Genomic DNA, 25,182 nt, shown 5'->3' with positions numbered 1-25,182 from the left:
TAAAGAGTCATAGTATCATACAGGCTTACAGCATGGAAACAGGCTCTTCGGCCCAACTTGTCCAGTTTTCACAATTAATCTAGTCCCATTGTCTGTGTTTGGTCCATAGCCCTCTATATCAATCCCATCGATGTACCTGTCCAAATGTTTCTTCAGTGACCAAATTGTACTCGCCTATACCATTGCCTCCAGCATCCCATTCCAGACATTCATCAACCTTTGCGTGAAAAGGTTACCCATCTGGACACTCTCCCCTCTCACCTTAAATCAATGCCCTCTAGTTTTTAGACTCCCCTACCACGGGGAAAAGCTATTGGCTATCTACCTTATCGATGCCTCCAATGATTCTATTGACCTCCATAAGGTCACCCCTCAAATCTCCTACGCTCCAGGGAAAAAAAGTCCCAGCCTCTCCTTACAACTCAAACCTTCCAGATAGCATTTTAGTAAATCCTTTCTGAACTCTGCAGTTTAATAATATCCTTTCCATAGTAGGGCAACCAGAGCTGCAAATGTGATCTTACCAATGTTTTATACAACTGCAACAAGATGTCCCAACTCCAACGCTCAATGCTCTGACCGATGAAAGCAAGAATGCCAAAAGCCTTCTTCACCACCCTGTCTACCTGTGACTTATGAAAAATGTTGTACAAGTTAGATCTTTCTCTTATTTCTGCTGTTGCTTTCATTCTAAAGTGACAAGGTTAGGATGAAGGAACTGACGTTGCCCTCCTTGGAGCAAAGGAAAGATTTGACAGAGCAGTACAAGTTCATGACGGGTGGAGATGAAGTGGACAAAGGAAATGAGATCTTATAACTGATGGAACGGGGGAAACATATTTAAGGGTTTTGGGCAAGAGATACAAGGCAGCATGTAAGAAAGAACACTTTTTTTACAGCGAATGGTAATGTGTCGGACCTTATATAAATGGCTGAACTGCGGCAGATGGCATTCATTGAGGTAAGGATGAAATTATCCATGCTGGATCTGAGAAAGGCAAATTGAAATGTTTTCTACTCAGTGACTAGGAAATAATGGGGAGGAGATATATCCCTACAAATAATCCAAAACATTATTTACAGGTACAGAAAGTCATTAAAAACCCAATAGCACCAGGTGATCAGATTTCAAAAGTGTTATGCTTCAGTTGTGCTGATCCTCGATCAATCCAATCTAGTGCAATTTGTTCAGTTCTGGGCAACAAATTTCTAGAAAGGTACATTGACTTTGGCGTGTAGATACAGTGGAGATTCACTAAAACCAAAGCAGGGACTGGAGGGTTAAATTATGCAAGAAGGTTACATAAATTTAGCTTACATTTCTTTTGAGTTTAGAAGGCTGAACCATAATCTAACCAAGGTGTGTGAGTTAATAGAGATGAGACAGTGTGGATGCAGCAGTTATAAATCAGCCACAAGCCAAATGACTGATGGAGCAGGTTTGAGAGCTTGAATGACCTACTCTTCTTCCTGTGTTGCTGCTTAATATTACATCCCAGCATCCATCTGAAATCCTATGGAAAGGTGTGAGAGAGAAGCACTTCACTGAATCATTTTTCAAAGGCTGGTTACTCATGCTCCCGCGAGGAGGTTGAGCAATTCATCAACTTCACCAACACATTCCACCCTGACCTTAGATTTACCTGGACTATCTCTGACACCTCGCTCCCCTTCCTGGACCTCTCCATCTCCATTAGTGACGACCGACTTGACACTGACATTTTTTACAAACCCACTGACTCCCATAGCTACCTGGATTACACCTCTTCCCACCCTATCTCTTGCAAAAATGCCATCCCGTATTCCCAATTTCTCCGCCTCCGCTGTATCTGCTCCCAGGAGGACCAGTTCCACCATAGGACACACCAGATGGCCTCCTTCTTTACAGACCACAATTTCCCTTCCCACGTGGTTAAAGATGCCCTCCAACGCATCTCGTCCACATCCCGCACCTCCGCCCTCAGACCCCACCCCTCCAACCGTAACAAGGACAGAACGCCCCTGGTGCTCACCTTCCACCCTACAAACCTTCGCATCAGAGCGCTTTAGGGAACATCTCCGAGACACCCGCACCAATCAACCAAACCGCCCCGTGGCCCAACATTTCAACTCCCCCTCCCACTCTGCCGAGGACATGGAGGTCCTGGGCCTCCTTCACCGCCGCTCCCTCACCACCAGACGCCTGGAGGAAGAACGCCTCATCTTCCGCCTCGGAACACTCCAAACCCAGGGCATCAATGTGGACTTCAACAGCTTCCTCATTTCCCCTTCCCCCACCTCATCCTGGTTTCAAACTTCCAGCTCAGTTACTGTCTCCTTGACTTGTCTGACCTGCCTATCTTCTTTTCCACCTATCCACTCCACCCTCTCCTCCTTGACCTATCACCTTCACCTCCTCCCCCACTCACCCATTGTACTCTATGCTACTCTCTCCCCACCCCCACCCTCCTCTAGCTTATCTCTCCATGCTTCAGGCTCACTGCCTTTATTCCTGATGAAGGGCTTTTGCCCGAAACGTTGATTTCGCTGCTCGTTGGATGCTGCCTGAACTGCTGTGCTCTTCCAGCAACACTAATCCAGTACTCTAGGTTTCTGTCTAGGTGATTTTAGAAAGGGAGTTTACTAACACCTTTGAGGCCTTTAGAGAGAGGTGGGCAAGGTGGGGGCTGCAATGCCTTACTCCCTCCTCAAACTCCATTTAAATGTAGTTCCTTCCCTCCTATTTTGTTATTGTTGCACCAACAATGCTTGTATTTTGTTATTTGCGTAATTCGTCAAACGGGTAGTTTGGTGGTGGCTTGTTTAAAAAGAAAGACTGATCCCCAGGGAGTCTTGTAGAACACAGAGAGATCTAGAGGTTCAGGTACGTAGTTCATTGAAAGTTGGGTCACAGGCAGAGTGAGTGGTAAAGAAGGCATTTGGCACATAAGCCTTCATTGCTCCAGCCATTGAGTAACGGAGTTGGAATGTCATATTGTGGTTGTACAAGACATTGGTGAGGCCACCTTTTGGAGGGATATGGGCCAAAAGCAGGCAAATGGGACTAGTTTAGTTTGAGAAACTTGGTCAGCATGAATGAGTTGGACCGAAGGGTCTGTTTCTGTGCTGTATGACTGTATGACTCTTCTCCCTGGCAATGATAGTTGGTTAGGAAATGGGAGAGAGCCGCTGTCTCCAGCTTAAAATTGGTATTGATCTCTGAAATGTAAATAAGCAGTTGTGGAAGACAGATTGACTCCAGCTTCCTGATTTGGTGAATGGTTGATTAGAATCATCCTAATGGCTGTTTTTGAAACAGAAAGTTCCTTTGTAAATGTCTCACATTACATTGGCTTAACTTCGCCTTGCCTCATCATTGTTTACTGTGTCAAGCTTAATCGGAGAGCTCAATGGCCTTGCGGATCACACACATCAATGTTTACAGGGAGGTTAGGGACATTTTCTTTCTGAAAGCAAAATGCGAGATGGTTTTCTAGAGCAGTACACTTAGAAACTACAGGTAAATAGAGACTAGGCTATTTTAGATCAATGATATACACTCGGTTCTTCTATAATGCGATGATTGCATTCTTGTGCAACCCTGTCATATAGAAAAATTGCACTTTAGAAACAGCACTTAAAGTGTTGGTGATGTACAGTCAACGCACATTTTAAAAGTTTGCACTGTGGAAACAGTGTCCCCAATTCAGTGGTTAGCCCTGCTGCCTCACAGCATCAGGGTCCCAGGTTCAATTCCAGCCTCAGGTGACCGTCTGTGTGGAGTTTGTACATTCTCCCCATGTCTGTGTGGGTTTCCTCTGGGTGCTCTGGTTTCCTCCCACAGTCCAAAGATGTGCAGGTCAGGTGGATTGGCCATGCTAAATTGCCCATAGTGTTAGGTGCATTAGTCAGAGGCAAATGGAGCTGGGTGGGTTATTCTTCGGAGGGTCGTTGTGGACTTGTTGGGCCGAAGGGCCTGTTTCCACACTGTAGGGAATCTAATCTAATCTAATCATCAATTCATCAATCACATTACAGGCAAATTCGCATTGCGCGTGATAACTGAGCAACCTTGGTGTAGAGGAGCAATTGGGGAAAACAAATTCATCATAATATGATAGAAGGTGATGATGTTCAATCATAGTGGGCAATTGAATATGAGAATCATGGCGAGAAACATTATAACTATAAAAGCATCTTCTGGTAAGTGAAAAGGAGAAGATCAGCAAAAAACAAATGTGGGCCCATACAACCAGCCATGAGAATTTGCAAGGGAAATAAGAAAATGGCAGAAAAAACTAAGCAAATACTTAGTACCTGAACTTCCCAGAGGAAAGTACTAAAGGCCTTCCAGAAATAATGGATAATTGAGGGTCTAGTGTTAATGAGGAAGTACAAGATATTGCTGCTACTAAAACAAAAGTAGTTCTTGAGAAATTAATAGAACTGAAAGTAAATAAATCCCTTAGACCTGATGATCTACATCCCGGAGTATTGAAATTGTATAGACTCTGGAATGATCCCTGAAGTTTAAAAAGTTGCAAATGAAACCCCACAATTTAAGAAAGAATGGAAGGAAGAAAAAGGAAACTATACACCTGTTAACTCCACATCAATCATCGGGAAAAGGCTAGGATCTATAATAAAGAACATGATAATAGAACACTTAGAAATAACGGTACAATTCGGTGGAGTCAGTATGGATTTATGAAAATGGGTATTCTTTGAATAGCAAAGCAGGCTCAGAGGACTGAATAGTCTATTCCTACTTCTATTTCTCATGTTCTTCAAGTTTTGAAGCAAAGTTTATGGACAGTTCAAGATGGGAAGCCAGCTTGCATAGCTTTGGAATCATTGAGTCTTTAAGTTGGTAATAGAGCAAGCATGGTGTTGGGTTGGGAGCACAGCTCAGGGGTAATGAGGTTGCCTAGGTCTTGAACAACCCTAGCGATCAGTGGAGTGACAGATGTCGCAGCCCAACAGTCCAGTTCAGCATTGGCTCATTCTGTTGCGACAGACAGAATGAGACTGAAGAGCAGAGTCTATTGGAACAGGTATTGCATTTATTAGACAATGTTCTACAATACAATGCTTTCATTTCTTACTGTTACAAATGATCTTGTTCGCATTCAACCAGGGAAATAAATTATTTCCTTCAGTTGCAAAAGACTCTGATCTGAAATTTTGGCAGCTGAATAAAATATTTATGGATTCCCTGTGCACGTTTACTGTTTGCGTATTGTTCCTTTTAAACTTTGCTTAATATTAGAAGTGTTGTGGAGGTGCCAGTGTTTGGCTGGGGTGGACAAAGTTAAAATCACACACCAGGTTAGAGTCCATCAGGTTTATTTGTAGTACAAGCTTTCACAGCCCTGTTCCTTCGTCAGGTAGCTGATGGGGCAGGATCATGGGACACCGAATTTATAGTAAAAGGTCAAAGTGTCATACAACTGATGCGATGTATTGAACCACCTAGACTGTTGTTAAATCTTTAATCACTAAGAATGGGTTGCAGATTTCAATCGATTAACATGTAAATCTCGGAACTACTTTCAAGTCACATTCCCAACAGAACTTAAGGTTTTATTAAACAAAGGTGACATCTCAGCACAATTTGTTAAAGGTGTGAGGTTAGAGTCTGTCTGTATTCCAACCTTGAGTCATGATGTGGAGATGTCGGTGTTGGACTGGGGTGGACCAAGTTAAAAATCACACAACACCAGGTTATAGTCCAACAGGTTTACTGTATTTGGAAATGCTAGCTTTCGGAGCGCTGCTCCTTCATCAAGTGGTTGTGGAGTATAAGTTCATAGGACACAAAATTTATAGCTAAAGTTTACAGTGTGATGTAACTCAAATTATATATTGAAAAGAACTGGATTGTTTGTTAAGTCTCTCATCTTTTAGAATAGACATGTTGGTTTCAGTTCTTTCATATGTAAATTCCAGAACTTTCTTAAAGTTACATTCTGAAGTGAACTTTAACATCAAATAGATGGGGACATCTTGAAAAATGTCCATATTACAGAGGAGGAAGTGCTGGATGTCTTGAAACACATAAAGGTGGATAAATCCCCAGGACCTGATCAGATGTACCCTAGAACTCTGTGGGAAGCTAGATAAGTGATTGCTGGGCCTCTTGCTGAAATACTTGTATCATGGATAGTCACAGGTGAGGTGCTGGAAGACTGGAGGTTGGCTAACGTGGTGCCACTATTTAAGAAGGGTGGTAAGGACAAGCCAGGGAACTATAGACCAGTGAGCCTGACCTCAGTGGTGGGCAGGTTGTTGGACGGAATCCTAAGGGACAGGATGTACATGCATTTGGAAAAACAATGACTGATTAGGAATAGTCAACATGGCTTTTTGTGTGGAAAATCATGTCTCACAAACTTGATTGAGTTTTTTGAAGAAGTAACAAAGAGGATTGATGAGGGCAGAGCGGTAGATCTAATTTATATGGATTTCAGTAAGGCGTTTGACAAGGTTCCCCATGGGAGACTGATTAGCAAAGTTAACTCTTATGGAATACAGGGAGAACTAGCCATTTGGATACAGAACTGGCTCAAAGGTAGAAGACAGAGGGTGGTGGAGGAGGGTTGTTTTTCAGACTGGAGGCCTGTGACCAGTGGAGTGCCACAAAGATCAGTGCTGGGTCCACTACTTTTCGTCATTCACATAAATGGCTTGAATGTGAGCATAAGAGGTATAGTAAGTAAGTTTGCAGATGACACCAAAATTGGAGGTGTAGTGGACAGCAAAGAGGGTTACCTCAGATTACAATGGGATCTTGATCAGATGGGCCAATGGGCTGAGAAGTGGCAGATGGAGTTTAATTCAGATAAATGCGAAGTGCTGCATTCAGGGAAAGCAAATCTTAGCAGGACTTATACACTTAATGGTAAGGCCCTTGGAATGTTGCTGAACAAAGAGACCTTGGAGTGCAGGTTCATAGCTCCTTGAAAGTGGAGTCGCAGGTAGATAGAATAGTGAAGAAGGCGTTTGGTATGCTTTCCTTTATTGGTCAGAATATTGAGTACAGGAGTTGGGAGGTCATGTTGCTGCTGTACAGGACATTGGTTAGGCCACTGTTGGAATGTTGTGTGCAATTCTGGTCTCCTTCCTATTCACACCAAACACAAGGCTTTAACTCGTTTTCTTCTCTGCACAGATGCTGTCAGACCTGCTCGGTTTTTCCAGCATATTCTTTGATTTGATTTGGTTTGATTTATCATAGTCACATGTACTGAAGTACAGTGAAAATCTTTGTTTTGTGAACAGTACAGGCAGACCATAGGAAACGGGGACATATAGATCATACGGTGCTGAGACAGAGCGAGGCCTACAACGTTATGGCTGCACAGGAGATGTGCATTGCAAGATCAGCATTAGTAAGATCAATGTTAGATTTGAAGTTGGAGTCAATTCAGCAGCCTAACTGGGGGTCTGACTGGAAAACAGTATCACTGGAGTGGGAGGGGTCTTTGATGATGATGTTGGCAGCATGTCTGCAGCAGCAAGAAGTGTGAATGGAGTCCATTGATGGGAGGTTGGCTTCTGTGATGGTCTGGGCTGTGCACACCACTTTCTGTAGTTTCTTACGATCCTGGGCAGAGCAGTTGCTGTCCCAGGCTGCAATGCACCTGGACCGTCTGCTTTCAATAGTGCATCTGTCAAGGTTGGGGAGGGTCTGAATGGACATGCTGAATTTCCCGAGTGGCCTGAGGAAGAAGAGGTGTTGTGCCTTCTTGACCGTCACATCTCCGTGGGAAGTCCAGGACAGGTTGTTGATTATCGTCACTCCCAGGAACTTGACGTTCTCGACCCACTCTGCTGATGTAGATGGGGGTGTCGATTTGATTTACTATTGTCACATGCAACTAGGTACAGGGAAATGTTTTGGTTTGTGTGCAGTACAGGCAGATCACACCATACAAAGATCATGGGGTGATTGAACAGAGTGAGGAGCACAAAGTTACAGCTGCAAAGAAGGTGCACAAAAGCAAAATGAGTATTGTATTATGTATATATGTGTGTGTGTAATATGTGTAATGAATGTAGGTTTGCATGTATGCAGAAGTGAGGCTTAATTGCAGCTCTGGACTGCATGCTGAATCGAAGGAAAGGAATGTTTTTTAATATCAAACCACACAGTGACACACTCTTGCCTGACCTGTCAAGCTAGTTTGCTGAGGAGCTCTGAAAGAGAACAATAGAAACATCTGCCCCCCTTGCTTGTGCTCATTCACACCCTCTTCATGCGTCAGGGAGTTTAGACAAGGCTATTTTCTATAGTATATGCACATTAGGCCTAATGTGAGCAGTTTCCAAGCTCTTTACAAAGCACCAGGCAGTCAAGATCTTATCAAATGTAGAGGCCCTAAAGATGGCCTCTGTGCTGGGCTACTGCTAGTTTATTGTTCTGTGTCAGTGTGAGCTGTAGTTTTGTGTCAGACACAAGAAGATACGAGAGTGACAATCGCCATGAAAATTTATCAGATTAATAAATGGATCACAGTGGCTGCCTGGCATTTAGTCACTAAGTTTAAATGAACCCATCCAGGATTATTCTCGAATCTACGAGAATTATGGTTTTAATCTCCTGCTTGTGAAAAAATAATAAAAATATTTTTAAAAAAGATGTATCTTTCTCCATTTAAAGATTTTGGTTATAATTATCAAGGAAATGGAGATTGGGGAATAAGTGCAGTTTGGACATGTGTGACTACGAGAAATTATTGGAAGGCTGTGTATGAATGCGTCCAGCAATCTACGTGCTAGGTTCCCACCAAGGTGAGGCCAGCTGAAGGCTGATTGATGATCTTCAGTGGTGTATGGTTCAGCCACACAACATTCTAGAAGGAAAAACCAGAAAAACCTGCCAATGGTACAGAATTGCCTGAACTTGTTCTGTATGAATCAGATCAGTGCTCCAAGTGTGACCAGTATGTTAGTTTCGAAGTATTGCTGTTTCTTTTCTGATGAAGTGCTTATGCTCGAAACGTCAACTCTCCTGCTCCTCGGTTGCTGCCTGACCTGCTGTGCTTTTCCATCACCACACTCTTCGACTCTGATCTCCAACATCTGCAGTCCTCACTTTCTCCCTGTTTCTTAGCAGAAACAGAAATCGCTGGAGAGACTCAGCGGGTCTGGCAGCATCTGTGGAGAGAAAGCAGAGCTAGCAGTTCGAGTCCAGTGACCCTTCTGAGGAGCCACAGACTTGAAATGTCAATTCGGCATTCCCCAACGCCCCTGCCCTGCAGCTGCTGAGTTTTTCCAGCAGTTTCTGTTTTTGTCTGTGATCTCCAGAATTCACAGCTCTTTGTTTTATATTACTTGTTTATAGAGCATTTACAATATTGACTACCAGACTCTGCTGACTTACTTTGCATCTAATGATGACCTATGATCAGAAGATATTGAAACAGGAATTCCCTCAAGCCTTTTCTGCCAACAGATCTTAATGGATCTGATTGTGGCCTTCACTCCACTTTCGGGTCTGTCCTCTCTTTGCTCACTTGTACAGTAGCTCAAAGATCTGTTTGATTCAGACTTGGATATATTCGCTGACCCAGCCTTCACTGCCTACTGGGGAAGAAGGTTCCAATAGCTAATGGTTCCCTGAGAAAAGAAATTCCTCTTCATCCTTGTCTCTTACTATGCAACTGTGATACATAGTTCTAGATTCCCACATGAGGTGTGGCATCCTCTCTGAACCTACGCTGCCAAGACCCATCAGAACTTTGTGGCTAAATATGATACGCTCACATAAGTTCCATTGAGTATAGACCCAACCTGCATAACCTCTGCTCTTAAACTAACTCTTCAACCACAGTGATCATTCCATTGTCATGGCCTCATTTGATAGACCAAGGCAAAAAGAACCCCGATAAATTCACAATAAAAACAGAAAATGTTGGAAGTGCAAAAGTAAATCAGGGAAAGAACCCTTAGTGCTCAGGCTGTGAGGTTTACATTAAAACAGTTGAAATTTTGTAAAAAAGGAGCAACTTACGATTATGTAGTTTGTTAAAAATCACAGACCACCAGGTCCAACAGGTTTAATTGGAAGCATTAGCTTTTGGAGTGATGCTTCTTCATTAGGTGGTGAAGGAGCACTTGATGAAGGAGCGTCGGTCCGAAAGCTAGTGCTTCCAGTTAAACCTGTTGGACTATAACCTGGTGTTGTGTGATTTTTAACTTTGTACACCCCAGTCCAACACCAGCATCTCTGAATCATGACTACATTTATGTAGCACCTTTTACGGCCGTCAGCCCTCCACAGCCAATGAAGTACTTTTCAAGTGCAGTCTATAAGATTATAAAATGTAGGAGCAGAAGTAGGCCATTCTGCCCATTGAGTCTGCTCGGCCATACAGTGAGATCATGGCTGATTTGATAAGGGCTGAAAATGTGTTGCTGGAAAAGCGCAGCAGGTCAGGCAGCATCCAAGGAGCAGGAGAATCGACGTTTCGGGCATAAGCCCTTCTTCAGGAATCATGATTTGATAAGGCTCAACTTTACTTTCCTGCCTTTACGCTATAACACTCGATTCCCTTATTGATTAATGATCTGTCTATTTAACCTTGAAAATATTCAATAGCCTTCTGTGGTAAAGAATTCCACAGATTCACTACCGTCAGAGAGAAAAGAGTTCCTCTTCATCTCTGCACTGATCAGAGTGACACCTTCACCCCAAGTGACCAGGTCCAAGGTGGAGGACACAATGTGGTTCCAAAAGATGTGGATCCATTGCATGGACTAGTCTGGGGTTAGGGGTGAGTGAGGCCTCCATGAAAGTCTGGTCAGAGAGTGCCCCATTATCCTGGTGGACTGTGCTCTGCAAAATTGGAGCAGTCAATACGATGAGGTGAAAGATGCTGAGGAAGTGGGGGAAAGGAGCAGTCTTCTGGGAAGGGGATGACAAGGACATTGTGGAGGGCGAAGGTCCCCTTGTGCCTGACAGATCAGCTGCATTGCGTTCCACATGCCAAACAGAAACTCATTGACCCTCGCTTCCAGGAGGTGTTGGGTGCAGGAGATCAACATGAAATGTTTAATAGTCATTGGTCGTCACACCAACACCGGGGCATCAACTGCAACCTCTATTCATTTCGTTTTGCTTTTGTTAGCGACAAATAAATAAATTGTTTGATTGTTTGCCTGGATGTGATGTTTAGAGAAAGTGAGGACTGCAGATGCTGGAAATCAGAGTCAAGAGGTATGGTGCTGAAAATCACAGTCGGCCAGGCAGCATCCGAGGAGCAGGAGAGGTGACGTTTCGAATGTCATTCCTGATGAAGAGCTTATGCTCGAAACATCGACTCTCCTGCTCCTTGGATGCTGCATGACCTTCTGTGATTTTCCAGCACCTCAACCTTTGACTCTGGATGTGATATTCCCCTACTGGACAATGAAAAGCTGTGGATCTACCATGTGCAGTGCGGACAGGGTAGTGCTGACTTGGGGAGTTTAGACAGGGTGTAGTTGAGGACATGTAATTGGTTGAACAGAGGGAGAGTGGAGCTTGTATATGTGAGGGGGTGCCAGCCATGTTGGCTGCGTGCCCATGAGCCGCATATCTTGAAGCTGCTGTGCCAGTGAGGGGCAACGTTGGATTACCAATGATTGTGTGGGTGCACAGAGGCCCTTTAAAGGTGAAGCAGATGCTAGTCTTTCAGTGAATGTCTGGTCAGAGGCAGGTTATTCTGGGAATGGGATCTGATAAGGGGCAGAGCAGGTAGTTAATGAGGAAAGATATGGTGTGAATATTCATTAGGCTCTGCAATGAAAAGAAGCTATAAAACCCTTGACACAAATGACACTTAACCAAAGTCCAAGACAGAAATGTTGGCATGGGAACGCAGTGTTGTGTTGAAGTAGCAGGCAACAGGAAGCTCAGGGTCATTTTGTAGAAAGAATGAGGGTGTTCTGCAATGAGACCAACATCTACGACAAATCCACTGACTCCCACAGTTATCTGGAATATATATCCTCACACTCTGCTTCCTATAAAGACTCTATTCCATTCTCCCAGTTTCTTTGTCTCTTTTGCACCTGTGCTGACATGCCAGCTTCTAAAAGGGGGCCTGCAAAATGTCCACTGTCTACCTCAAACGAGGATTCCCCACCACCGTGGTTGAAAGGCCCGCAGTCATGTCTGACCCACACTTCAGACCTCACACCTTCTCTTCCCTCCAATAACACCTATAATAGTAGCACCACCACCCCTCATCCCACCAATATCCACATCCAGAGGATCATTAGCCACTACTTCAGCCATCCCCAGCAGGATGCCACCACCAGACATATATTCCCCTCCCCTCCTTTGTCAGCCTACTGCAGGGATCATTCTGTCTGGGATACACCTCCTTCACTCCCAGCATCTCCCACTGTCCCGTGGCACCTTCCCATGCAATCACAGAAGGTGCAAAACTTGTACGTTTACTTCCTCCCTGCTCACTATCTAAGGGCCCAAGCACACATTCCAGTCTACTGTATTTGCTGCTCACAACATGATCCTTTCTGTACTGGAGAGAAGAAGACATAGACTGGGTGACCACTTTGCAGAACACCTATGCTCTGTCCTCAAAAATGACCCTGAGCTTCCTATTCCCTGCCAGTTCAACACACCGCCATGTTCCTTGGCCAAAAACTCTGTCTCAGGCTTGCTGCAGTGCTCCAGAAAAGTTCAGTGCAAGCTGGAAGAACAGCACCTCACTTTGGAACTTTATAGCCTTTTGTACTCAATATTGTGTTCAATAATTTTAGGACCTGAGCACCTTCTCCCATATTCTTAGCCCACACCAGACCTTGTCATCACATTATGCAGAGGTGCCGGGCTGCGGTGGACAAACTCAGAAGTCACATGACACCAGGTTATAATCCAACAGGTTTATTTGAAATCACAAGCTTTTGGAGCGTAGCCCCTTTCTCAGGTGAAGTGAGAGAGATGCACACAGACACAAATTCATAGGCAAAGAGATCATGGGCAGAGAGATCAAAAGATCATACAAATGGTGGGAGTGGAGTGTCAACAGGCCGAATAATAGGTCTCTGCAGGCGATCAAAGGTGTCAGCGGGTATGAGTAAAGTGTCAACAGCTGAATAACAAGCAAAATGATGACCCATAATCCAACTAAATGAGGCAGTGATAATACCAAAAAAATGAAAATAAGGTGGTGCTGGAGACAAATTCCAAACGACTGAAATAACATAATAGGTTTAGAGTCACATGTCGAGGGTCAAACTAAAGTATAAGTAATCCAAAACTGTACAAACCAATTAAGGTAGAGAAATCATAAGTTGATAAGGTGATGGTCAAAACAGAACAGTAGGGAAGATTTTACAGATACAGAACAGTGTGGTGGGGTTGGATGTAGTGCGACAGGAACTCAAAATCACAGTTGAAGCTGACTTTATGGGTGTGGAGCTTGGCTATCAGTTTCTGCTCAGTAATTTTGCATTGTTGTGTATCTCGAAGGCTGCCTTGGGAGGACGCTTACTCGAAGATTGGAGGCTGATGTCTTTGACTGCTGAAGTATCCCCCCCCCACTGGGAGGGAACATTCCTGTCTGACGATTGTTGTACAGTGTCTATTCATCCATTGTCATAGCTTCTGCATGGTCTCACCAATATACCACGCCTCGGAGTATCCTTGCCTGCAGCACATGAGATAGACAACACTGACTGAGTCACATGAGTATCTGCTTTTCATGTGGTGGGTGGTATTCATCATGTGGGCTGCTACCACAAACAACCCATTGTGAGCTACGAATGGTCCCCATTAGCAGCTCTTGATTCTCCCAGGCTGACCCTTACTTATTTCTTGATTAGATTAGATTCCCTACAGTGTGGACAGGCCCTTCGGCCCAACTAGTCCACACCGACCCTCTAAAGAGTAACCCACCCAGACCCACTCCCTCTGACTAATGCACCTAACACTACGGGCAATTTCGTATGGCCAATTCACTTGACCTGCAAATCTTTGGATGTAAAAAAGCCATCTTTGGACTGTGGGAGGAAACCCACACAGACACCGGGAGAACGTGCAAACTCCACACAGACAGTCACCCGAGGCTGGAATTGAACCTGGGACCCTGATACTGTGAGACAGCAGTGCTAACCACTGAGCCACCATGCCACCCTTTGTCTGCCCAACTGTTTTTCTCTCTCTCTGGGCTCCATCTCCATTTATCGTTCACTCGTTCCCCCCTCCTCCCATCCTATTCTCATCATGCTGAGTTTCCCCAGCTATTTCTGTTATTGGGATAGGGATCTTTGTGGGTTGTAATCTACAGGCTCATATTACTCTACAATACTTAACTGGCAAATTCTCAAAGTTGAGTAAGACTGACCAGAACTTTTGTCTGGTTGTTTGGTCTCATATTCTCTTTGTCCCTGCCTCAGCCCAACTATCTCCTACGTCTTTGTCACTGTTGGACTCAAGTACTCTCTTGTTCTCTTGGTGAGCATTCCATCCTTTATGTACTGTCATTCAGCTAAAACAAAACTCTGGAGTTCATGTTGGGTACCACGTTCAGCTCCAATCGTTGCCGACCTACACTGGTTCCCAGTCCCCCAGCACCTTCACACTTAAAGTTCTCAATTTTGTGTTTAATGGCCTATGTCTCTGACCTTTTGCAATTGTATGGTTTCCTCTCACAGCGCTGAGGTCTTTTTACGATCTGACCTCTTGCACAGTCTCCCCTTCCCTTTACCGCACTATTTGCTAAACCATTTTGTAATCTACCCATGCTCCTTCTTCAGATATACCTTCCCTAGCCACCCCATGTTCACCACCTCCTTCCCCCTGCTTATCAGTTCATATCATTCAGAGTATCAGTGAATGATACATTACAGTAGGATGCCATTTGACTGATCACGCCCAGGTTTACCCTTTGAAAGAGCTATCTAATCAATCCATCCCTTCTGTTTGTTTTCCCCAGGTTCAAACTATTTTCTTTTTCATGTGTATATTCAGTCACATTTACACGTTAAAATTGAATTTACTTTCATCACCCTGCCATGCAATGCATTTCATGTCATGATATAAGAAAATAATTATTTTAATCTACATCCTGCATTTTCTGCCAATTAACTTACTACTGTGAACATTGCTTCCTGAAACTTCTGCCAGTGCAATCAATATCCCCTTAAAGATGTTGTCTTTTACTTTCTTGATTTTATCTGCTTTAAGGAGAACAATCCCAGCTTCCCTTGTTGTTGTTTAGATTAGATTAGATTACTTACAGTGTGGAAACAGGCCCTTCAGCCCAACAAGTCCACACCGCCCCGCCGAAGCGCAACCCACCCATACCCTTACATTTACCCCTTACCTAACACTACGGGCAATTTAGGATGGCCAATTCACCTAACCTGCACATCTTTGGACTGTGGGAGGAAACCGGAGCACCCGGAGGAAACCCACGCAGACACGGGGAGGACGTGCAAACTCCACACAGTTAGTCACCTGAGGCGGGAAATGAACCCGGGTCTCTGGCGCTGTGAGGCAGCAGTGCTAACCACTCTGTCACTGTGCCGCCCACTGTTGTTGTTGAAACTCTAAAAGTATTTGAGGACTGTGCTCCAATTAAGTGCCGCAGTCATTATTTTGTACCAGCAAAACCTCTGTAATCATTGGTGCTTAATAGTTCATGTAGAAATGTTGAATGAGGCAACACCCTGCTGTTCTTAAGTGTCACAGGATCTTAGGTCCCCATATGAAGCTCTGGATGGTGCAGCTGAAGCCTTAGTTTAGTCTTATTGAAGGATAGTCCCTTAACAGGGTGGCATTCCCTCCATACTGCTCTGGAGCGTCAGTCCAGATTACAGGCGCCAATCATTATATCATGTGTAACTGCACAAACCTTCGAAGCAGCAATGAGACTACGTCCAGCGGAACTAGGGTCACGTTCAGTTTGACACATTTCAAAAGAGACTAGGACGTGTTGAGGGCAGTGATTAGCTTGCTATCATTAGCTTACTTATTAACACGCTTGCTTTGAAGTTGGAAGCTGGGTGCATGCTAACTCTACTTCAGAAATTACCAGCTGGATTTCCAACTTCCAGACGGGTAGTTAGTGGGAGTTGGGAAAGTTCCTGGCTCAGCAGGGCCTGGGACAAAGGAAAAGTGATTTCAGAGGCACGATGTTAATTTTTGGGGTTAGGGTGCTACCCACTGTTGGGCCCAATGCCCCTGGGAATGATTTAAAAGTGGTGGCAGGTGTTGCCAGATGTGCAGGCGGGCTGTTCAAGGGACCCATCTCAGTGCCGAGGTACATTGTCCCAGTTATAATAAGAACAGTAAGATACAAACGTACAATCAAGGAACAACAGGGAGGCTGCTTAGCTCTTCAAACCTGCTCCACTATTCAATAAGATCATGGCTGATCTGATTTTAATGTTTAACTTTACATTCATAGAGTCAAAGAGATGTACAGCACAGAAGCAAAACCTGCGGTCCAACTTGTCCATGCTGACCAGATATCCTAACCTAATCTAGTCCCATTTGTCAGCATTTGGCTCATATCCCTCTAAACCTTTCCTATTCATACAAACATCCAGATGCCTTTTAAATGCTGTGATTGTACCAGTCTCCACCACTTCCTCTGGCAGCTCATTCATGTACCACCCTCTGCGTGAAAAAGTTGTCCCTCAGGTCCCCTTTAAATCATTTCTCTCTCACCCTAAACCTCTGCCTTCCAGTTGTGGACTCCCACACCCCAGGGAAAAGACCTTGTCTATTTACCCTATCCATGTGCCTCATGATTTTATAAAATGCCATAAGGTCACCCCATCGCCTCTGAAGCCCCATGAAAAACAGCCCCAGCCTGTTCAGCCTCTCCCTATAGCTCAAACCCTCCATCCCTGGCAACATCCTTGTAAATCTTCCTGCAACAATAACAGAAGTGGCTGGAAAAGCTCGGCAGGTCTGGCAGCATCTGTGGAGAGAAGCCATAGTTTCAGGTCGAGTGACCCTTTGTCAGAACTCAACTTCAGTTTTACATTCCTGAATTTCCCCAAGAGTCATTCATTCTCCCCAATAATCAAAAATCCCTCTATCTCTGCCTTAAAACTAAAATTTCTACATCACCTGATTTTCAGGAGTAGGTCCTTCTAGCCTGCACACACTCTGACCTGCAAACACTTCCCATGCTCTATCCACACCACCTAATCCTTCCACCCACCCGTCACACCTTCTATGCCAAGCCATGCTCCTCCGACCACTCTGCTGGGCCAAGCTATGGCACTGCTGCTTATAACTAATGAACCCTATAGAGGCAATAGGATGTGTTAAAAAGGTTTAAGTGTTGCCTTTATAGTTTACACTGTTTTATAAAATGCCTTTCACTAATAGCCAGTAAAATGGCAATCATCATGATTCTTTAAAGAATAAACAGCAAAAACTGGAAACTTTTGAGAGCTCTTTAGCTTTTAAAACTAAACCTTGTCAATGGACAGATCAATCAGTGAGCCAGAGCTGTCAATCAAGAAACATTTTGCCTGGGTCCAGAGGTTAAGTGATAGGATTCTGGCTATTTCTTATGGTCGCATGTTCCATTGTGAGGTTATTCTGGGACAAAAGATTGTCTTGGAAACAGAAGGACTTTATAGTTTGTGTGGATGGTTATACCATGTATTATCATTGCAAGAGGGCACCAGGTTTTTGTTTCTGTTATTTCTCCCCAGTTCATTCCATATTTTAGACAATACAATCAGTCTAGCTTCCACCCTCCTTTACTGGAGAGATTCCCATTCCAAATCTTTGCACAAGAATGTAACACTGACCTGTTCAAAATCACCTGGTGTGTCTTTTAGAGCATAAGAATAGGCCCCACATTTCAACAAAATCATGGTTGATCTGCCTCAGACATCAACTCCTCTTTAATGCCAGCTCCTCACGGCCCTCAACTCCCCGCTATTTCATAAATCTATCCACCTCCTCTTTAAATAGTTGGTGATCTAGCCTCCACAACACTCCGGTTGGAGAAATATAAATGTTCATAACCCTCTGAGAGCAGACATTCCTCATATTTCAGTCTTAAATGCATGTCCCCTTATTCAGTAACTGTGTCTCCTAGTTTATGCCTCTCCCAAACACTGAAAACACCTTTTCAACATCTACCCTGTCAAGTCCTCTCAGATTCAATAACCTCACCTCTCATTCTTCTAAACCATAATGAATAAAGGCCTAAACTATTTAGCTGTCCTTGATAAGTCAACTCTTTCATCCGAGAAGTCAGTCTAGTGAATCTCTTTTGAACTGCCTCCAATCACATTGTATATTTTTCTTCGATATGGGGACCAAGACTGCGCACAGTACTGCAGGTGGCCTCACCAACTGTACAGGTGTAACAAGCCTTCTATATTTTTAAACTCCAACTCCCTCGTGACAAAAGACAAAATTCCATTTGCCTTTCTATTTACTTACTACTTGGATCACTTCAGTTTTATTTGTAGCATTCATAATGTAAGGATCCTGTTCATACATGCTTATTCCAGGTCTGGACAATCAGATGATTTGTATCACTTCCTACTTATCTTTGCAGTCCCAGAGTCTTATCTTTTGCTTGATAAGGACTGAGGAAGCCCAACTTGTAAACAGAGGAACAGTTCCAGAAGACAGAAGTCTTTACAGCACCGCTCATAGGTTTACATGGTTGTATGATCAGAATAAGGGCATTTGGAGTTAGGGAGAAGAAATTGGAATTATAAGTTTCCTGAATTGCCATTGTTTTAATTGCAGGATGGCCTTTGAGCCTTTTCTGCTGTTTTTCCTATTTGAAGTACCCCCACTGAATGACAGTTGCCTACTTGCCAGGCAGGAAAACCCGTGGCACAAGGGAGGCAGTGAGAACTCAGAGTACAAGGAATTTAGTGGTGATTGAGAGGTCTTGTTAGAGTTGGAGGGGGATATGTCAGGAGGTCACAAACAGATTGGAGGGGCAAGGTGGTATTTGAGGGAATGAGATCATGGTTGGGTGGTTGTGAGGGGAGAAAGGCAATTAAATAGGTAAGCATATTTGTCCTGGAGAAAACATGCCTGTTCCTTAGACCCTCAAGCAGTGCTGGAAAGATTATTCACTTTCTGCAATTGGTGTGATATGGATTAGGTTTCATTTGGCGTCATGTTTGGCACAACATGGTGGGCTGAGGGGCCGGTTCTGGGCTGTCCAGTTCTATGCTCTATCTTGCAGCTGGGATGATAACTTCAAAAGGTACTTAATTGTCTGTCAAGCACTCTGAGGTTGTAAGCAACGCTATATAAATGCAAGTTTTTATTTACTTCTAACGAGCAGCAACAAAGGGTGACTTGCAGCAGTTACCAAGTATTAAAGCAATTTATGGAGAAACACTTTTGCTCGCCTTCCCTCAAGACATTTGCATAACGTCCTCCCAGTTGCATTTTTTTTTAACCCCCGCAGTCAAGACTGCGTGTTCTGCAACATGAAACAAGACAAGGCTTGATAAACAGAACTCCCTGAGACTGGGACAATCGGAATACAGCGTGGAGTGGCAGGTTTCCCAAACTGAGAGAAAGACCGCGAACAGCGACAGAGATCAAAGAAGAAAATGCGTGACGAAAGGGAAACACTTACTTCAGAATGGTTTTAAGGCAGTTTCTAAATGTCATGTTCACATCAGCCTTTCTCGTTTCAACACCAGGGAGAGGTAAGCGCATGGGGTGCGAGGGATTGAATTACACCCTGGACGCTGATCGACAGCGCTCAGGGTCACTGCACTCTCGGGCTTTTCAGAGAATTCAGGAATTAGTGGGAGGCAACTGAAATCTCTCTTCTGGGAAGCAGGTGACCGAGGAGACGCGTAAATAGCCACCCTCAAACTGGAAGCACTCTTTCAAACAACTGTTTCAAAGCTTGCCTCCTCAAGATATCGTTTCTCTGAATTTCGTGAAATTCTTTGGGCGCTGCCTGAAGTTAACCAGAGTAGCATTCTTGCAACTGAAGGGTAAATGAACCGTCTTGCAAAGGACGCTTCCTTCCTCTGTAACACAAGAAAGGTATTTTGAGGGTATATCATTAATTCCGCGGAGCTTAAAGGGGATTGCACCCTATGCACAGAATCACCAGAGCTGCCTCAGCCAATTTTCCAGAAGAGTTGACCGAATATGATTTTTTTTAAAAAAAGCCTTGATACAGCGCCTTTCGTGATTTCACAATGTCCCAAAGCGTTTTAAAGCCAAATAAGTACTTTTTTTCAAAGTGTTCACTGCTGTGGTGTAGGAAATATAGCAGCCAATTTCCACACGGCAAGGATTAACACAGTTATGTGAGAACGACCACATGATCTGGTTTTACGGTGCTGATTGAGAGCTGGATACTGGCCCAGCGACCAGGGAAAAATGAGGTCATGGGACCATGTCCATGTAAGTGGAAAGGGCAGGCCAACTTTGGGTTTAACACCTCACCTGAAAATGACAACTTTTGCACATTCCTGATTTTATAATTACTGGTGCCTTTGGCTGCCTACGCACCTAACTCTGGAATTTTCTTTCTAAAGTTTTTGGCTCTCTCTCTCACACACTCTCTTTCCCCCCCCACCCCCTCCCCTTTATGATTTCTTCAACCCCATACCTCTTTAGCCAAGGTCTTATGTCATTGTCCAATCTTCTGTCATAGCTGAACTGTGAATCATTTTAGGATGTTTTACAATGTTAAAGGTAAGGTAGAAATTCCTGTTGTTGCTCACTCTTGGTTTTACAATCTGGGGGAAAGCCAAGGGGAATGTTGTGTCCATGATCCCCATAGTGTTATGCCAGCTCACTTTGATGGTCACACATCACCGCAGAGATGTAGGTGCAGATGCATTTGAAAATAAGTAAAACAGCCATGTTCTTAAGGGATGGTAGAGTAAGCTTGAACGGCCGAAAGGTCTACATCTGATCCTAATTTGCACAAAACATATGGTTGTGGATGTAGTGTCTTCAGAATCCTTGGGTTTGGCAACTGGTGCAACATTCAATGGGCTGTCTGTCCAGCAGCCTGCATCTTAATTTGTTTTCCCTCCCGTTCACTTCATTTCTCTCCTGAATTTGAGTAGATGACCCTCAATGTGCCCGGCGCCAAACCTGCATCCCTCCTGTCCATCAAATTTGTGTCGCTGTATCTATAGTTGTTGTGAATTAGGCAGCTTCCTGCGATATACTCATGCAGTAGCGCTATCCCTCCTTAGTGGGCCACAGAAATGTCACAGTGATTCCAGTGCAATGCTGCTGAAAGCAGAGCTTCCTGATGGTAAAATTTGTATGAGAGGGTGGAGCATAAGAATAGGAGCAGGAGGCTTCTATTGCGCCCTTTGAACCCACTCCATTATTCCATTAGACCATTGCTCATCTCTTACCTCAATGCCAACTTTCCACACTATCCCAGATTTTTCTTGATCTTTTTAATATCTAGAAATTGTATCGCTGTCCACTTAGAATGAACTCAATGCCTAATGTCCTATAAGCTTCTAGGGTACAGAATTCCAAAGACTCCCCATGCACCTGAGCAGAGAAATGCATCCTTATTCTGGTCCTAATGGCCTCCCTTTTAATCTTTAGACTGTAAATCCTGCTTCTAGACCCACCAGCCTTAGCCATCTTTCCTGTATCCACCCCATTGAAACCTGAAAGAATTGTGTGCACTCCAATAAGATGACCTTTCATTCTTCTAAACTGTAGAGAATGCAAACACAATCTCACAATCCCTCCCGATGGGATGACGTGACATCCTAAGCATCAATCATCTGCTGAAGCTTCATTGCGCTCCCTCCATGGCAAATATTATCCTTCATCAGGAAGAAGACCAAAACCATACACAGCTGGAGAAGTGAATGAACAAAGAGATAAAGAACAAAAAATTAAAAATTATTATGAGAAGTCGAGGAAAGTCCTGAACTCAACCCCTCCTCAGTCCCTGTATTGCCAAAATCTCTTTCCTTGAAATGTATTCAGGGCAATAGTTTTGGTAGGTAGTATTTTCTGCTTCTGGTTATGTGAATTGTTTTGGCACAAACTGATTTGAAAGGAGCAGATGCTGTAAAGACAAATATGAGGAAATGTGTGTGTTCTGGCAATCAGACAGATCTTGCGAGTGTATGAACAGATAATATTCAGATATCTTGGGCTTGCAGCATTGTGTGTATTTGTTGTTTGCAATATTTAATTATTAGGTAACGTACCGATAGGGAATAATATACACATTCCTGTGAATTTGGAATGCGTTTGTCTGTTGACAAAGTGTAAAGAAACATGTTCCTGTGTTTGTGTACCAATAAACAGTGATATGCCCTGAGGATGTATTGTGAGCCAAACATTGTGCAATGAAGTCATGCATCTGCACATTGACATTATCACCCCTGGGATCGACAAGCTTAATTGAAAGATATGTCCCGCACCTTTTTATAAATAGGTAAAAACCGAAAGAACTGCGGATGCTGGAAATCAGATACAAAACAGAAATTGTTGGAGAAGTTTAACAGGTCTGGCAGCATCTGTGGAGAGAAATCCGAATTAACAACATGGCTCCAGTGACTCTTCCTCAGAACTGATGGTACCTAGGAAAAAGTTGTTTTTTTAATGAAAAAGATAGGATTGGGGTAGAAGGTTAGAGTATATGATAGTTGAGGAATAGAGCCCAAAGAGAGAGGAGAACAGTTGGACACATAAAGGCGTGAAAGGCGATCAGCCTGGGAAAACGATTTGCTACAAGAAGGTGGCCCAATCCTATTCGGTCCCCAACCACAAAGCTTTCTCTGGTATATCAATGATATCATCAGTGCTGCTTCTCTCTCACCTGGAATTGGAAAAGTTTGTCAATTTCACTTCCAATTTTCACCCGGTTCTCACCTTCATCCAGTCCATCCCTGACTCCTCCTTTCCCTTCCTTGACGTCTGTTTCAATTTCTGGGATAGACTGGCCACCAATATCTAATACAAACTAACCAACTCCCGCAGTTACCATGACCATACATCCTCATGCTGTGCTTCCTGTAAAGACTCAATTCCATTCTCCCAGTTCCTCTGTCTTTATTGCATCTGTTCTGATGATGCCAACTTCGACAAGGGGACCTTCGAAATATCCACTTTCTTCCTCAACTGAGGATTCCTGAGCATTATGGTTGACTATCATGCTCTAACTCATCTCCCACACTTCAGCACTCAACCCTCCCACAACAGCGAATAGGGTCCCTCTTGTCCTCATTTATTATTCCACCAGCATCCACATCCTGAGAATCATTAGCTACCATTTCTACCACCTCCAGTGGGATGTCACCACCAGACACCTATTCCCTTCCCCTCCTTGGTCAGCCTTCCGCAAGGACCATTTCCTCCTGGACACTCTGGTTCACTCCTTCTTCACTTCCCCCTAGGACCCACTTCCCCATGACACCTTACCCTGCAACCACAGAAAGTGTAACACCTGCCTGTTTACAATCTCTCTCCTCAATACCTAAGGGCCCAAACACAGCCACCAGGTGAAACTGTGCTTTACATGCACTTCACTCAATCTATTGAGGGAATGAAGCATAGATTGGGTGACCATTTCACAGAGCACCTACGTTCTATGCACAGAAAAGACCCTGAGCTTCCAGTTGCCTGCCACTTCAACACCCTACCCTGTTCCCTGGCGGCACGGTGGCACAGTGGTTAGCACTGCTGCCTCACCGCGCCAGAGACTCGGGTTCAATTCCCGCCTCAGGCGACTCTCTGTGTGGAGTTTGCACATTCTCCGGGTGCTCCGGTTTCCTCCAAAAATGTGCAGGTTAGGTGAATTGACCATGCTAAATTGTCCGTAGTGTTGGGTGAAGGGGTAAATGTAGGAGTATGGGTCTGGGTGGTATACGCTTTGGCGCGTCGGTGTGGACTTGTTGTGCCGAAGGGCCTGTTTCCACACTGTAAGTAATCTAATCTAATCTAATCTCTGTCTCTGGCTTGCTGCAGTGTTACGGTGAAGCTCAGCAGAAACTGGAAGAACAGCACCTCATTTTCTGCTTGGAAACTCCACAGCTTTCTGTTCTTAATAACAAACTCAATAATTTGGGGACTTGAGGCACTTTCTCCCATGTCCTTACCCCAACCCACACACACACCAGGCCTTGTATCCACATGTTCTGCTATTACACGTACCTCACTGTCAGCCTCTAATAGTCCCCGTTAATAGCTATTAATTCTCCTGGGCTGATCGTTTTTCACTTCTATGTCTGTTCAACTGTTCTGTCTCTTTGGGGGCTGTAACTCCACCTATCATTTTACTTCTTCTCCCTTTCCCACCCCCCCCCACCCTTACCTTCTGCATAAAACACAACATTCTCCTAGTTATCTTCAGTTCTGAGGAAGGGCACTGGACCTGAAACGCTAACTGATTCCTCTCCACAGTTGCTGCCAGACCTGCAGAGCTTTTCCTCCGAAAGAGCTGTCAGCAAATTTGTGCAGTAGGCCAGTGAGAAAGAGATAGGGGATGGCAACTAAAATCCGAGTTAAACAAAATGCATTTTGATAAGTGTTTTCAGGGGTTTCAGAAATTAAAGATGTTCACAAAAGAAAGAGCTTACATTTTTATAGCACCTGTCACAACCATTTGCTGCCCCAAAGTGCTTTCCGACCACTTTGTTGTTTTAAATTCTAGTTAGTGCTGTAATTCATGAAAGACACTAATCAGTTTGAGCACAGCAAGATCCCCTGAGCTGCAATGAGTTGATAGTCTGTTTCAGTATTATCTGAGTATGCTTAAAGAGGAAATTGCTGGTGGTTGATTTCCAGCACCTACTGTGTTTTGCTTTTTGTATTAAATTTTATTTTCAGTTGGACGGGAACCCGATCCAGCCCAACACGGATTAGCATGATGATTGAACGATTGAGATTGCCATCATATGAGTGCAAGCACAGAGTACCAACCTCCATGTACAGCGTATCATCCGCCGTCATTTCCGCCACCTCCAAACCGACCCCACCACCAGGGATATATTTCCCTCCCCTCCCCTATCAGCGTTCCGAAAAGACCACTCCCTCCGTGACTCCCTCGTCAGGTCCACACCCCCCACCAACCCAACCTCCACTCCCGGCACCTTCCCCTGCAACCGCAAGAAATGCAAAACTTGCCCCCTTACTTCCCTCCAAGGCCCCAAGGGATCCTTCCATATCCGCCACAAATTCACCTGTACCTCCACACACATCATCTATTGCATCCGCTGCACCCG

At 44.2% G+C, this 25,182-nt stretch overlaps 1 protein-coding gene and 1 long non-coding RNA gene across 2 annotated transcripts in view; one reads left to right on the top strand and one right to left on the bottom strand.

Moving 5' to 3' along the window:
- LOC140479119 (interleukin-20 receptor subunit beta-like) overlaps nt 1-25,182 on the top strand; it is a 75,377-nt gene that overhangs the window by 9,378 nt on the left and 40,817 nt on the right. The gene's annotated exons all lie outside the window — the stretch shown is intronic.
- Nucleotides 12,859-19,739, bottom strand: LOC140479120 (uncharacterized). The gene is made up of 2 exons (XR_011960943.1): nt 19,581-19,739; nt 12,859-13,640 (listed from the first exon to the last, which is right to left on the bottom strand). It is a non-coding gene; the product is annotated as an uncharacterized lncRNA (long non-coding RNA).

The sequence above is a fragment of the Chiloscyllium punctatum genome, chromosome 6, assembly GCF_047496795.1.
Source record: "Chiloscyllium punctatum isolate Juve2018m chromosome 6, sChiPun1.3, whole genome shotgun sequence".
NCBI classification, from domain to species: domain Eukaryota; kingdom Metazoa; phylum Chordata; class Chondrichthyes; order Orectolobiformes; family Hemiscylliidae; genus Chiloscyllium; species Chiloscyllium punctatum.
Note: the sequence above shows the minus strand (reverse complement) of the source record. Positions and strands in the feature narration are given on the sequence as shown.